The 11,579-nt window shown below is 41.1% G+C and overlaps 1 pseudogene; it reads right to left on the reverse strand.

Annotated features, from left to right (window-relative positions):
• Nucleotides 1-1,573: 1,573 nt before the first annotated feature.
• Nucleotides 1,574-3,335, reverse strand: LOC127412807 (alpha-2 adrenergic receptor-like; annotated as a pseudogene).
• Between the last annotated feature and the right edge of the window lie 8,244 nt (nucleotides 3,336-11,579).

The following is an 11,579-nucleotide window of genomic DNA, read 5'->3' on the forward strand; positions in this document are numbered from 1 at the left end:
CTACTGTGAGCTACGTGGTTGTTCATCAATGGTATATGCTTCCGTTGAAACCATCCATCTGCGTTATTTCGACTTCATTGTTTAAAAATTGTGTTTGATAGCGGAATTCATGGTAAACAACTACATTACCCATGGTACAGCAGAGAAGGATCCACCTGTCAGAGAACCGTGGCCAACGAAACCCGTGAAACGTGCCTCGGAGTGACCACGCGCTCCCATAACGCACTGTGAATGATGTAATCAAGTCGGTCACCCTTAAACTACTTATATATTGGTACATATCTTAATATTTTTCAAAAATATAAAATATATTGTTTCTATGCTTATAATCAACAATCTAAAATCAATAGTTTTATATATTCCCATCATGTTTTTATTCAATGACATCTTTCGCAATGCTTCATGGGATTGTAGTTTTTGCCCTCATGAAATACGGTAAGGACACAGCCTTGTACTTTTGCCTTTATGTCTGATTTTCACATAATTTTTTGCTTCAAATCAAAGTTCATGATGTTGTGATTCTCCTCGGAGCTGGTTGGTTTGGTTCATGGCTTTTATTCTTTTTATGAAGGATTTAAAAAAAGTCTACGGAAGAAATGAATGAGGAAAATACTTCCGGAACCCAGGCGGCTGTAAAAGTGGACGGGCACTGTTGCGCTCTATTGCAGTGAAGAATGTCGCCTGTGCTTATGTTGTGGATGGACTTCTACCCTAACAATATTCCGGGTTCATACAAGTTAAGCTCAGTCGACAGCATTTTTGGCATAATGTTGATTACCATAAACTTTGTCCCTCCTTTTCTTTAAAAAAATCTGGGTTCCAGTGAGGCACTTACAATGGAAGTGAATGGGGGCCAATCAGTAGATGTCAAAATACTCACAGTTTCAAAAGTATAGCTACAAGACATAAACAATATGTGTGTTAACATGATTTTAGTGTGATAAAATCGCTTACTAAACTTTTCTGTGTAAAGTTATAGCCAATTTTACAACTTCGTTGCCATGACGATGTAATGTCAAGTCAACAAACCTTAGAACAACTATAAATATGATTATTTAATCAACTTTACAGCACAAATAATACATGAATTTTAACAGGAGAATTAATGCAAGTGCTTTTATAAAATAATAAGCTTCACATTTCTGACTTTAAACCCTCCAAAAATTGGCCCCATTCACTTCCACTGTAAGTGCCTCACTGTAACCTGGAGTTTTGCCATTTTTAAAGAAAAGGAGGGATGAGTCGAAATTAGTTTTTGTGGTCACAAATGATGTCCACTGAGCTTCACTTGTATTGAACCCGGAATATTCCTTTAAGTGATACTTGATTGGAGAGCTGATTACCTCTGTAAGCAGTTGCAATTATATTGGCAGTGCAACAGTTTCACTTTCCTTACACTTGCTCACCTGGCATATTATAATTATTACGTTGGACCAGCTATAAGTTGGACCAACATAAGAAAATTAATTTAATAAAACATTAGATATATATATATATATATATATATATATATATATATATATATATATATATATATATATATATATATATATATATATATATATATATAGTGTTATCAATAGTAAATGTGGTGAACTACACCTGTTTGAACTTGACTTCATATATCCACTAAAATGACCTTGGCACAAGTTAGTTACAGGTAATTAAAAATAAAATGTTAGTTCTAGGATATATTGTTTGCGCATGCCACTGGATTTGATATCTAATGCAATTAATACCTTTTAAAGTGTGGCTCAAGAGTCCAAAAACTTTTGGAGCCACTTTAGATTGGCTGCAAACGAGTTTCTCATGTGCGTTTCGCAGTCAAGCAAACGATTTTCTTAAAAGCCTTTCTGAAGTCCCTGTTGAAAATCGTGTAAATGATGGGATTCACGGAGCTGTTGCAGTAACCGATCCAAAAGAAGAGTTTGAAGAGACCTTCGGGTGTCTCACAGCTCTTTCCACAGATGGCTTGAAGACTGTAGGAGAAGAAGAAAGGGAACCAACAGAGCACAAACACCCCCATCACCACCGCCAGAACGAAGGTGAAGCGTTTCTCTCGCATTTGAGCCACTTTGGTTTTGGAGACCACCGTGAGCTGTCTGCTGTTCTGCTCCTGGTGGGAAGTCCACGAGATCCGGCAAGTCCGCTGCTGGCAACAATCCGCGCCGTCCACCCTCCTGCGCTTGGAGAAGCGCGAGTTTTTGGGTTTGTTGTCCGATGTTGCGCTCTCTTCCAGGTCGATATCGTCTAGTTCCTCCTGTCTCTGGTTGCTCTCCGAGCTGTGACTGCTCGGAGACTCCTTCTCGAACTTATCTTTCCTAACAAAGCACGTCTCGGACTGTGAGGGCTGTCTTTCTAAGCCGTTCTTGGCTACGAAGACGGTGGACGAGCGCTGTTTGGCGACACGGTAGATTTTGCAGTACACCGTGATCATGATGAAACCAGGGGCGAAAAACGACACGACGCACGAGGAAAGGATGTACCAGGTCTTGTCGCTTATTAAGCACTCATTCTCTTCGTGCTTGGTCATTATCAGAGGTGGGAATGAGATAACGGCTGATATGACCCACACCACCGCGATCATGGTCTTGATGCGCTTTGGAGTTCTCTTCAAGTTGTAGCTCACCGCCTTGGTGACGGACCAGTAGCGATCCAAACTGATTGCGCACAGGTGCACGATGGATGACGTGCAGAACAGGACGTCCAGAGCCAGGTAGAACGCGCACCAGGTGCTGCCGAAGTACCAGTATCCCATGATCTCATTGGCGAGGGAGAACGGGATCACCAGCGTGGCCACGAGGATGTCCGCGCACGCAAGCGACACCAGGAACAGGTTCTGTGGCGGTCGGAGCGCGCGGCTGGTCAGAACCGCCACGATGACCAGGACGTTTCCGACGATGGTGACCAGAATGATGATGGAAACCACGAGGATGATGAACGCAGCGGCGGTTTCGGTATGTGGCCAGAGTCTCGGGGTGATGGTGATGTTGGCATCGTCCTCCGTTGCATTAGACTGAGTTACATCCATGATGATTCCATCCTTTCTGAAAGTCAGGTTAGTGTTTCAAGACTCAACGTCACTGAAGTATCAAAAGTGGTATCACCAATGCACTGACACAGAGGTACACGCACCATTGCATTATGGTGATGCGTTCGTCTCATGCTTGCAAGATGACAGATGTCCATCATGGCACTTAATTTTATTTATTTATTTTTTTTGTCTCCAACTATTTAAGTTCTAAACAAATTGACGTTCACAAAGAGAAAAAAAAAAAAAAAAAGAAAAAAAGTGGTAATCCATAGTAGTTCTGCGCGTTGTGTCAGCTCTCACACAAGCGCTCCTCACTGAATGTTGAGATGTGCGCTCGTGCTGGAGCTGGAGCTAATCACATGACGTCATGCTTTAGTCAAACCCATCTCTAAATACACACACACACACACACAGAGAGAGAGAGAAATAGGGAAAGAGAGAGAGACTGATAACTATGTTTGTGAAAGCAAACATAATAGTTATCCATGCTTGTTTCATGGCATCTTCTGTAATGTCAGTTGACCCCAGCATCAGAAATTCACTTTCACAATATTTGCCCCTTGGATATGATTTTCAGGGCCATTTTACCTTTATGAGAGCTTTTTTTTTCTAACCATTTAAAACGTCAATTTAATCCAATTTTTAATACAAAGATTTAGAATTTATTAGGCCTACCTCATACCCTAAGAATGAAATCATCATAATCACTCATTATCAACAATATTACTCCATAATATGTATAAATAGGAATAGGGTACAACAGGGTTAAAGGCAGATTTGATTTGATTTTCTCCCAAAACACTAAATAGCTACATAAACTGCCACAGTACTTTCCTAAACATCTGTTTGTGACTATAAACTGCAAAATGTTCCTGATCCATGAGATCTCTGTGCTGTTGATTTTAAGCTCAGTAATTTGATCTAATTTTTAATATTTGATAACACCTCCTATGAAGCCCATATTTGTAATGCATTGTAAAGGCATTATAAATGCATTATACTGCATTCATAATGTCTCATAATACACCTTATAATAGGTTATAACTTCACATAAATAATTAGAATTATGGTTATAATCAGTTTTAGAGTATAATGCATTATAACTCAAGCAACATCCAATTAAGTGCTGTATAGTGTAAACAGTCAAAAGGCTTTATGATGTGATCATGTTATAAGTGGCCTTTGCCTGCTTTAAGTAAAGTTACAAAAGCAATATCTTCTTATAAACAGCCATAACATAAACTTGAATCATACAATACATCACAAGTCAAACATATATAATGGAAGTTAGTTATAAAATAAGTCTCCAAATAAGATGTGCAAACATAAAAGTTTATTGAATAGTTGCACTATAACTATTGTCCTATATCTACACAATATCACAATATCCCCCCTATAGGGGCCTTTTACCCCAAGTGTGTGGGCCTTTTACCCCGAGTGTGTGGGCCTTTTATCCCAAGTGTGTGGGCCTTTTACTCCGAGTGTGTGGGCCTTTTACCCAGAGTGTGTGGGCCTTTTACTCCGAGTGTGTGGGCCTTTTACCCAGAGTGTGTGGGCCTTTTACTCCGAGTGTGTGGGCCTTTTACCCAGAGTGTGTGGGCCTTTTACTCCGAGTGTGTGGGCCTTTTACTCCGAGTGTGTGGGCCTTTTACCCAGAGTGTGTGGGCCTTTTACTCCGAGTGTGTGGGCATTTTATCCCAAGTGTGTGGGCCTTTTACTCCGAGTGTGTGGGACTTTTACCCAGAGTGTGTGGGACTTTTACTCCGAGTGTGTGGGCATTTTATCCCAAGTGTGTGGGCCTTTTACCCCGAGTGTGTGGGCCTTTTACCCAGAGTGTGTGGGCCTTTTAGCCCGAGTGTGTGGGCCTTTTACTCCGAGTGTGTGGGCCTTTTACCCAGAGTGTGTGGGCCTTTTACTCCGAGTGTGTGGGCATTTTATCCCAAGTGTGTGGGCCTTTTACTCCGAGTGTGTGGGACTTTTACCCAGAGTGTGTGGGACTTTTACCCCGAGTGTGTGGGCATTTTATCCCAAGTGTGTGGGCCTTTTACTCCGAGTGTGTGGGCCTTTTATCCAGATTGTGTGGGCCTTTTACCCCTAGTGTGTGGGCCTTTTACTCCGAAAGTGTGGGCCTTTTATCCCAAGTGTGTGGGCCTTTTACTCCGAGTGTGTGGGCCTTTTACCCAGAGTGTGTGGGCCTTTTACCCCGAGTGTGTGGGCCTTTTACTCCGAGTGTGTGGGCATTTTACCCCTAGTGTGTGGGCCTTTTATCCCGAGTGTGTGGGCCTTTTACCCAGAGTGTGTGGGCCTTTTACTCCGAGTGTGTGGGCATTTTACCCCAAGTGTGTGGGCCTTTTACTCCGAGTGTGTGGGCCTTTTACCCTGAGTGTGTGGGCCTTTTACCCAGAGTGTGTGGGCCTTTTACCCCGAGTGTGTGGGCCTTTTACCCAGAGTGTGTGGGCCTTTTAACCCGAGTGTGTGGGCCTTTTACCCAGAGTGTGTGGGCCTTTTACCCCGAGTGTGTTGGCCTTTTACTCCGAGTGTGTGGGCATTTTACCCCAAGTGTGTGGGCCTTTTACCCCGAGTGTGTGGGCCTTTTACTCCAAGTGTGTGGGCCTTTTACCCAGAGTGTGTGGGCCTTTTACCCCAAATGTGTGGGCCTTTTACCCCAAGTGTGTGGGCCTTTTACTCCGAGTGTGTGGGCCTTTTACCCTGAGTGTGTGAGCCTTTTACCCCAAGTGTGTGGGCCTTTTACTCCGAGTGTGTGGGCCTTTTACCCTGAGTGTGTGGGCCTTTTACTCCGAGTGTGTGGGCCTTTTACTCCGAGTGTGTGGGCCTTTTACCCTGAGTGTGTGAGCCTTTTACCCCAAGTGTGTGGGTCTTTTACTCCGAGTGTGTGGGCCTTTTACTCCGAGTGTGTGGGCCTTTTACCCCAAGTGTGTGGGCCTTTTACTCCGAGTGTGTGGGCCTTTTACTCCGAGTGTGTGGGCCTTTTACCCCAAGTGTGTGGGCCTTTTACTCCGAGTGTGTGGGCCTTTTACCCTGAGTGTGTGAGCCTTTTACCCCAAGTGTGTGGGTCTTTTACTCCGAGTGTGTGGGCATTTTACCCCAAGTGTGTGGGCCTTTTACTCCGAGTGTGTGGGCCTTTTACCCCAAGTGTGTTGGCCTTTTACTCTGAGTGTGTGGGCCTTTTACCCCGAGTGTGTGGGCCTTTTACCCTGAGTGTGGGGTAAAAGGTTCCCTTGCCAACTTTCTTTAAAAACTGTATTTTAATCAAAACAACATTTTGTTATTATTTCGTTTCACACAAATTATGTTGCTCCATCAATATTCAATAAAAAGAAATAAATTTTTTCGATCTTGATACATTTTGTGACCAGAAAAAAAGCTAATTTTCCTTAAGGTGTGCCATTAGCCCCGTTGTAATAGAATATTAAGAACTATAGCAGATGTTACAAATACAAAAACAAAACAAAAATTCATTTGCAAGGGTATTGTTTGCCCACACATTTAAATTTTGGGGGAATTTTTGACATTTCTGGTGGTATTTTTGCCTTGATCCTCCCTTAATTGTCAACCCTGGTTGACTCCAAAGTTTTGATATTAATGGTGTAGTTTATTTCAAAGTGTTTTACCACTGGTTATAAAAAATATGATCTTCTGTATGCTGTATTGCTGTATTGCTGCTGTCTTCTGGCTTGAGTGAATGCTGGCGTGTTTGGCTGACGCTGCTCTCCGGCGTATCTGTAGTGGACTGTATATTTTATGCATTTTCTTTGAAACAAGGATTTATTCAATTGACTTTGAAACTGTTTCAGTCAAGATTCACTATCAGCCTAACACGAGCCCTCGCCACCATATGACCACTTGGGTTGACCCGTTTTCCCGGGAGTAAGTATCCAGTTTCTCTTTGGTTACCGGGTGTCAAATGCTGGCTTCGGGTTTAGCAGTCTTAAAACGGGCTGCTTTGCCATTACCTTGCGTTCGATGTCGGTATGGCTGTGTGGTATGGCTAACATGGATGTTTAATTTGGCTTTGTAGATGAGTAGATGACTGCAGAATGTTTTGGTTTTTGCTGTCTGTCTTGGCTGTTTTAAGAGATGGGCAGCGACAGGATATTTTCTGCTCTTCCATCTCGTCGGAAATGGATTCAATTTGTGATATGGTGTCTTACTCATCCCTGGGCTTGCGGCGTCTCAACTCTTCAGCCCAGTTGCCCGCTGGAATTTACAACCATTGCGTTGCTCTAGGAATTGCTCGCCAGCCACGTGCACCGGGGATCTCGTCACAAATTCTGCAAGAGTGAGTCTGTCGCCCCATCGGATGGACGCAATAATATATTAGCTCGTTGGTCTACCTCTTATTGTTTCCCCACTAAAATCAATGTTGGGGAAAGATGTGTAAACTCTGCCAATCTTCGTCTTTTGGAATATTTACCTTCAAAGACTGCACCAGACTTCGTTGCACCACCAACAATAGTTCACTCTTCAGTCAGAATGGCCCTAGTGAATGTCAGGTCACTATCAAACAAAACGTTTATTTTAAATGACTTTTTTACCTCTCATGCCCTGGATTTGTTATTTGTGACGGAGATCTGGTTAAACGCTGGAGATTTGTCGTCTCTTGGCGAGTTATCTCCTTCTGACTATAATTTTTTCAGTTCTCCCAGGACTACTGGTCATGGTGGTGGATTAGCCACTATTTTAGAAAAAGTTTTAAAAGTAGACTTTTGTCTGTAGATGTCTTTTCGAGTTTTGATGTCCAGCTCTTAAAAATAGATCTCAATGGCCCCCTGCTTTGTGTATTGGTGTATATTGTCTCCTAAATTCAGTACGTTTTTTTATCCATGTGTTCTCCGAGTTTCTGTCTGATCTAGTGTCTCGCTGTGACAGATTGCTGGTTTTGGGGGATTTTAACATAATGTCTGCTGCCCTTCTAAACTTCTGGTCAAAGACTTTGTAAGCCTCATGGAATCTCTTAGTTTTGTACAATCTGTTTCATGTCCCACACACAATATGGGCCACACACTTGATCTTGTTTTTACTTATGGGTTTTCTGTACACAATCTTGAAGTATTTGAAGCTGGGATTTCAGATCATAGCTCTGTTGTGTTTGAACCTGTTATTTCTTGCCATATGCCCATTCAATCTCAGCCTGTACATTATTCTCGTGCTATACACTTCTCTACAGTCTTACTTGACTCTCCTTTCAAATCCTATTTTTGCTCCATCATGTGGTATGGACACTGAGCAGCTGGTTAAAATTTTAATGCAGTTTGTTCTGCTGCTTTTGATTCTGCTGCCCCACTGAGGCCTAAGAGATGCAAGGCCAACTCTCAGCCCTGGTTAAATTAATCCACCCGCAGTCTTAGACAAGAGTGAAGGAGGGCTAGGTGTAGGTGGAAAAAAGATAGACTTCAAGTCTCCTACCACATTTTGAGGGACTGCCTAACAACATGTCAAAGCTCTGTCAGTGAGGCAAAATCTAAATATTTTGCTGATTTAATTTGAAAAAATGCTAGTAGGCCTAAGGTACTTTTTAAAACTATTGATGCCATTCTAAATCCCATCACCTGTTCCCATCAGGATGCAACTCCTGAGACCTGTAAACAAGTTTTGGAATTTTTTGTTAAAAAAAAAATCCAGGACATTATGTCTCACTTTTTTGCCCTCAGACATAGAATTCCCCCAGTTAGTGCCACCCCCTAGCTGCTTTAAAAATGTCCAACATTTGTCTGCATGTCAATTAGCCAGAATCATTTAATGTATGAAGCCCACTTGCTGCCAGTCAGATGTGCTGCCTGCACGTTTGTTTAAAGAAGTCTTTGATACCATCAGTCCTATTGTTGTAGCTATAATAAACAGCTCTCTTATAAATGGAGATGTTCCAGTTAGCTTTAAACAAGCTATTGTACAGCCTTTATTGGAAAAACTCTCATCTAACCCCACTGTTTATCATAATTTCAGACCCATTTCCAAACTACCTTTCATTTCAAAGGTTTTGGAGAAAGTTGTCCATTCTCAGCTCAACTCATATCTGGATAAACACAACATTACAGACAAATTTCAATCTGGTTTTAGGGTATTGCATAGTACTGAGTCAGCATTGCTGAAGGTCCTAAATGACATTTTGCTGTCCCTTGATTCTGGGTCATGTGCTGTCTTAGTTTTGTTAGATCTAAATTCAGTGTTTGACACTATTGACCATGATATTCTTTTAAAACGCCTTGAGCTAGTTGTGGGCATTCAGGGACTGGCATTACAGTGGTTTGCTCCTTATTTAAAGGGCAGAACCTTTTTGGTGAACACTGGATCCTCTTTGTCATTATCTGCACCCATATTGTGTGGTGTTCCACAGGGATCCATTATGGGGCCTCTTTTGTTTTCCCTTTATATGCTTCCACTGAGTTCTACATTTGACAAATATAATATTTCGTATCACTGTTATGCTGACGATCCCCAATTTTACCCCCCTATCAGACCAGGTGACACTATTGAAAAAATACCTTTTACAGGCTCTCCTGCCTCCACTCCTGCCTTTAGAAATCAATTAGGTTCCCTAACAAACAACTTAAATAATCATATTAAAAACCTTGGCATCTTTTTTGATCCTCTGCTGCAGTTTGACTAAAAAATTAGTACTGTCATTAAAAGTAGTTTTTTCCACCTCAGATCTGTTGCAAAATTAAAACACTTTCTTTCCCATAAGAATCTTGAAATTGTAATCCATGCACTCATTTCATCTCGTCTGGACTACTGTAACTCCTTGTATGTCAGCTTGCCTCAGTCCACTCTATCTTGTCTGCAGATTGTCCAAAATGCAGCAGCCAGATTTTTAACAAGAACAAAGAAAAGGGAACACATTTCCCCTGTACTTGCCTCATTGCATTGGCTTCCTTTAAAATTTAGAGTTGACTAAGATTCTGCCCTGTGCATACAAAGCACAGCACAGACTGGCACCCGAGTATATCTGTGATCTTCTCCAGCCTTACTCTGCGCCCAGGTCACTTAGATCAGACAACCAACTTCTTTTAACTGTCCCCCATTCACGTTGCAAATCCCAGGGCGACTGGGCCTTTTATGTAGCTGTCCCTAAGCTCTGGAATAGTCTACCTTTTTACATCAGGGCTTCTCCATCGTTAATAGGTTTTTAAAACCAGCCTAAAGGCTTCTTTTTATTCTCTAGTCTTTGATACTATTTAGATTTTTTCTTCTCTCCTCACTATATAGTTCTATAATGTAGAAATACATGTGAGTCTCTCTATTATTTCTTATTATTGTTGTTATTATTATTTCCGTGTTCTCTTTTATTCCCAGTGTAAATATTAGTTTTCTTAATTGTACAGCACATTGGTCCAGCTTCTGTTGTTTGTAAATGTGTTCTATAAATAAAGTTTAACTTGACTTGTTTTGGTTTTGGAAACAATTGCAACAATGCTGTTTGCAATTGCAACAAGGACTTTTGAATTTCTTTACATTGACCTTTTACCTTAAAATTGACCTTTAAACATTGCTCTTGATGATCTCATCAATCAGGAAAATTGTGCAGTACATAGGGACAAAGAGGTGTTTAGAAAAGTGCTGTGGTTTTTGTTGCTATTTAGTGATTTGTGAAAAAAAATAATCAAAAGTCCCTGTTTCTCTGGGGGCCTTTAGCCCCTTATTTCAGAAAGTGAGCTGCATTTGTGTGCAGTTTCAACCCATATTTAATCAAACAATAATAATAAAAAAGCATAGTTTAATTGCTTGAAACATTTTTGCTACAGTATAAGTCTCTGAAAGTTAAAGGAATATTCCGGGTTCAATACGAGTTAAGTTCAATTGACCCTAAAACCCTAAAACGTCAGTTATTTGACATTACAGCTCAAATAACACATACATTTTAATAGAAGAATTAATGTAAATACTTTTATAAAATTATAAGCTTCAACCTTTCTGCCTTTAAACACTCCAAACATTGGACCCATTCACTTCCATTGTGTGTCTCATTGTAACCTCGATTTTTGCTTTATTTAAAGGTGCAGTATGTAAAATTCAGAAACTCTTGTTATTAATGACACCTGTGGCCGTTAAGTGAACTGCAGCAGCTACCTGTTGCTCGCGCTCGTGCACACACTCCATAGGGACGCAAGCGAGCATCGACCAAAACAATGACGTAACGTACAAAGAGACTGAACGTGATTCACCGGCATCATGCTGACAGATGAGGTAGCATAATTAAAATGACACAGTTATGATTGTTTTACTACAAACTTTGAGACTAAACTAAAACTACTTATCAGCTAACATAGCATACTGATACACACATACAGCTACATACTGTCGAACTATACCAGACAGTTTACTGTTGCACTGTTATGTTGCACTATTGTATGTTTTGTATGTCATATGTTGTACTACGATCAAGAAACCAGCGTATTTGCTTAAATTTATCCTGTGTATCTGACTTTTAGTATAAAGAGAAGATCGTTGAAATTATTTGAAAGTTACGAAGCAAGGTAGCTTGCAATTCATCAGCATTAGCAGGCAAGATCAAGTTAGCTAAAAT

Source organism: Myxocyprinus asiaticus, chromosome 22 (assembly GCF_019703515.2).
Source record: "Myxocyprinus asiaticus isolate MX2 ecotype Aquarium Trade chromosome 22, UBuf_Myxa_2, whole genome shotgun sequence".
Lineage (NCBI taxonomy): Eukaryota > Metazoa > Chordata > Actinopteri > Cypriniformes > Catostomidae > Myxocyprinus > Myxocyprinus asiaticus.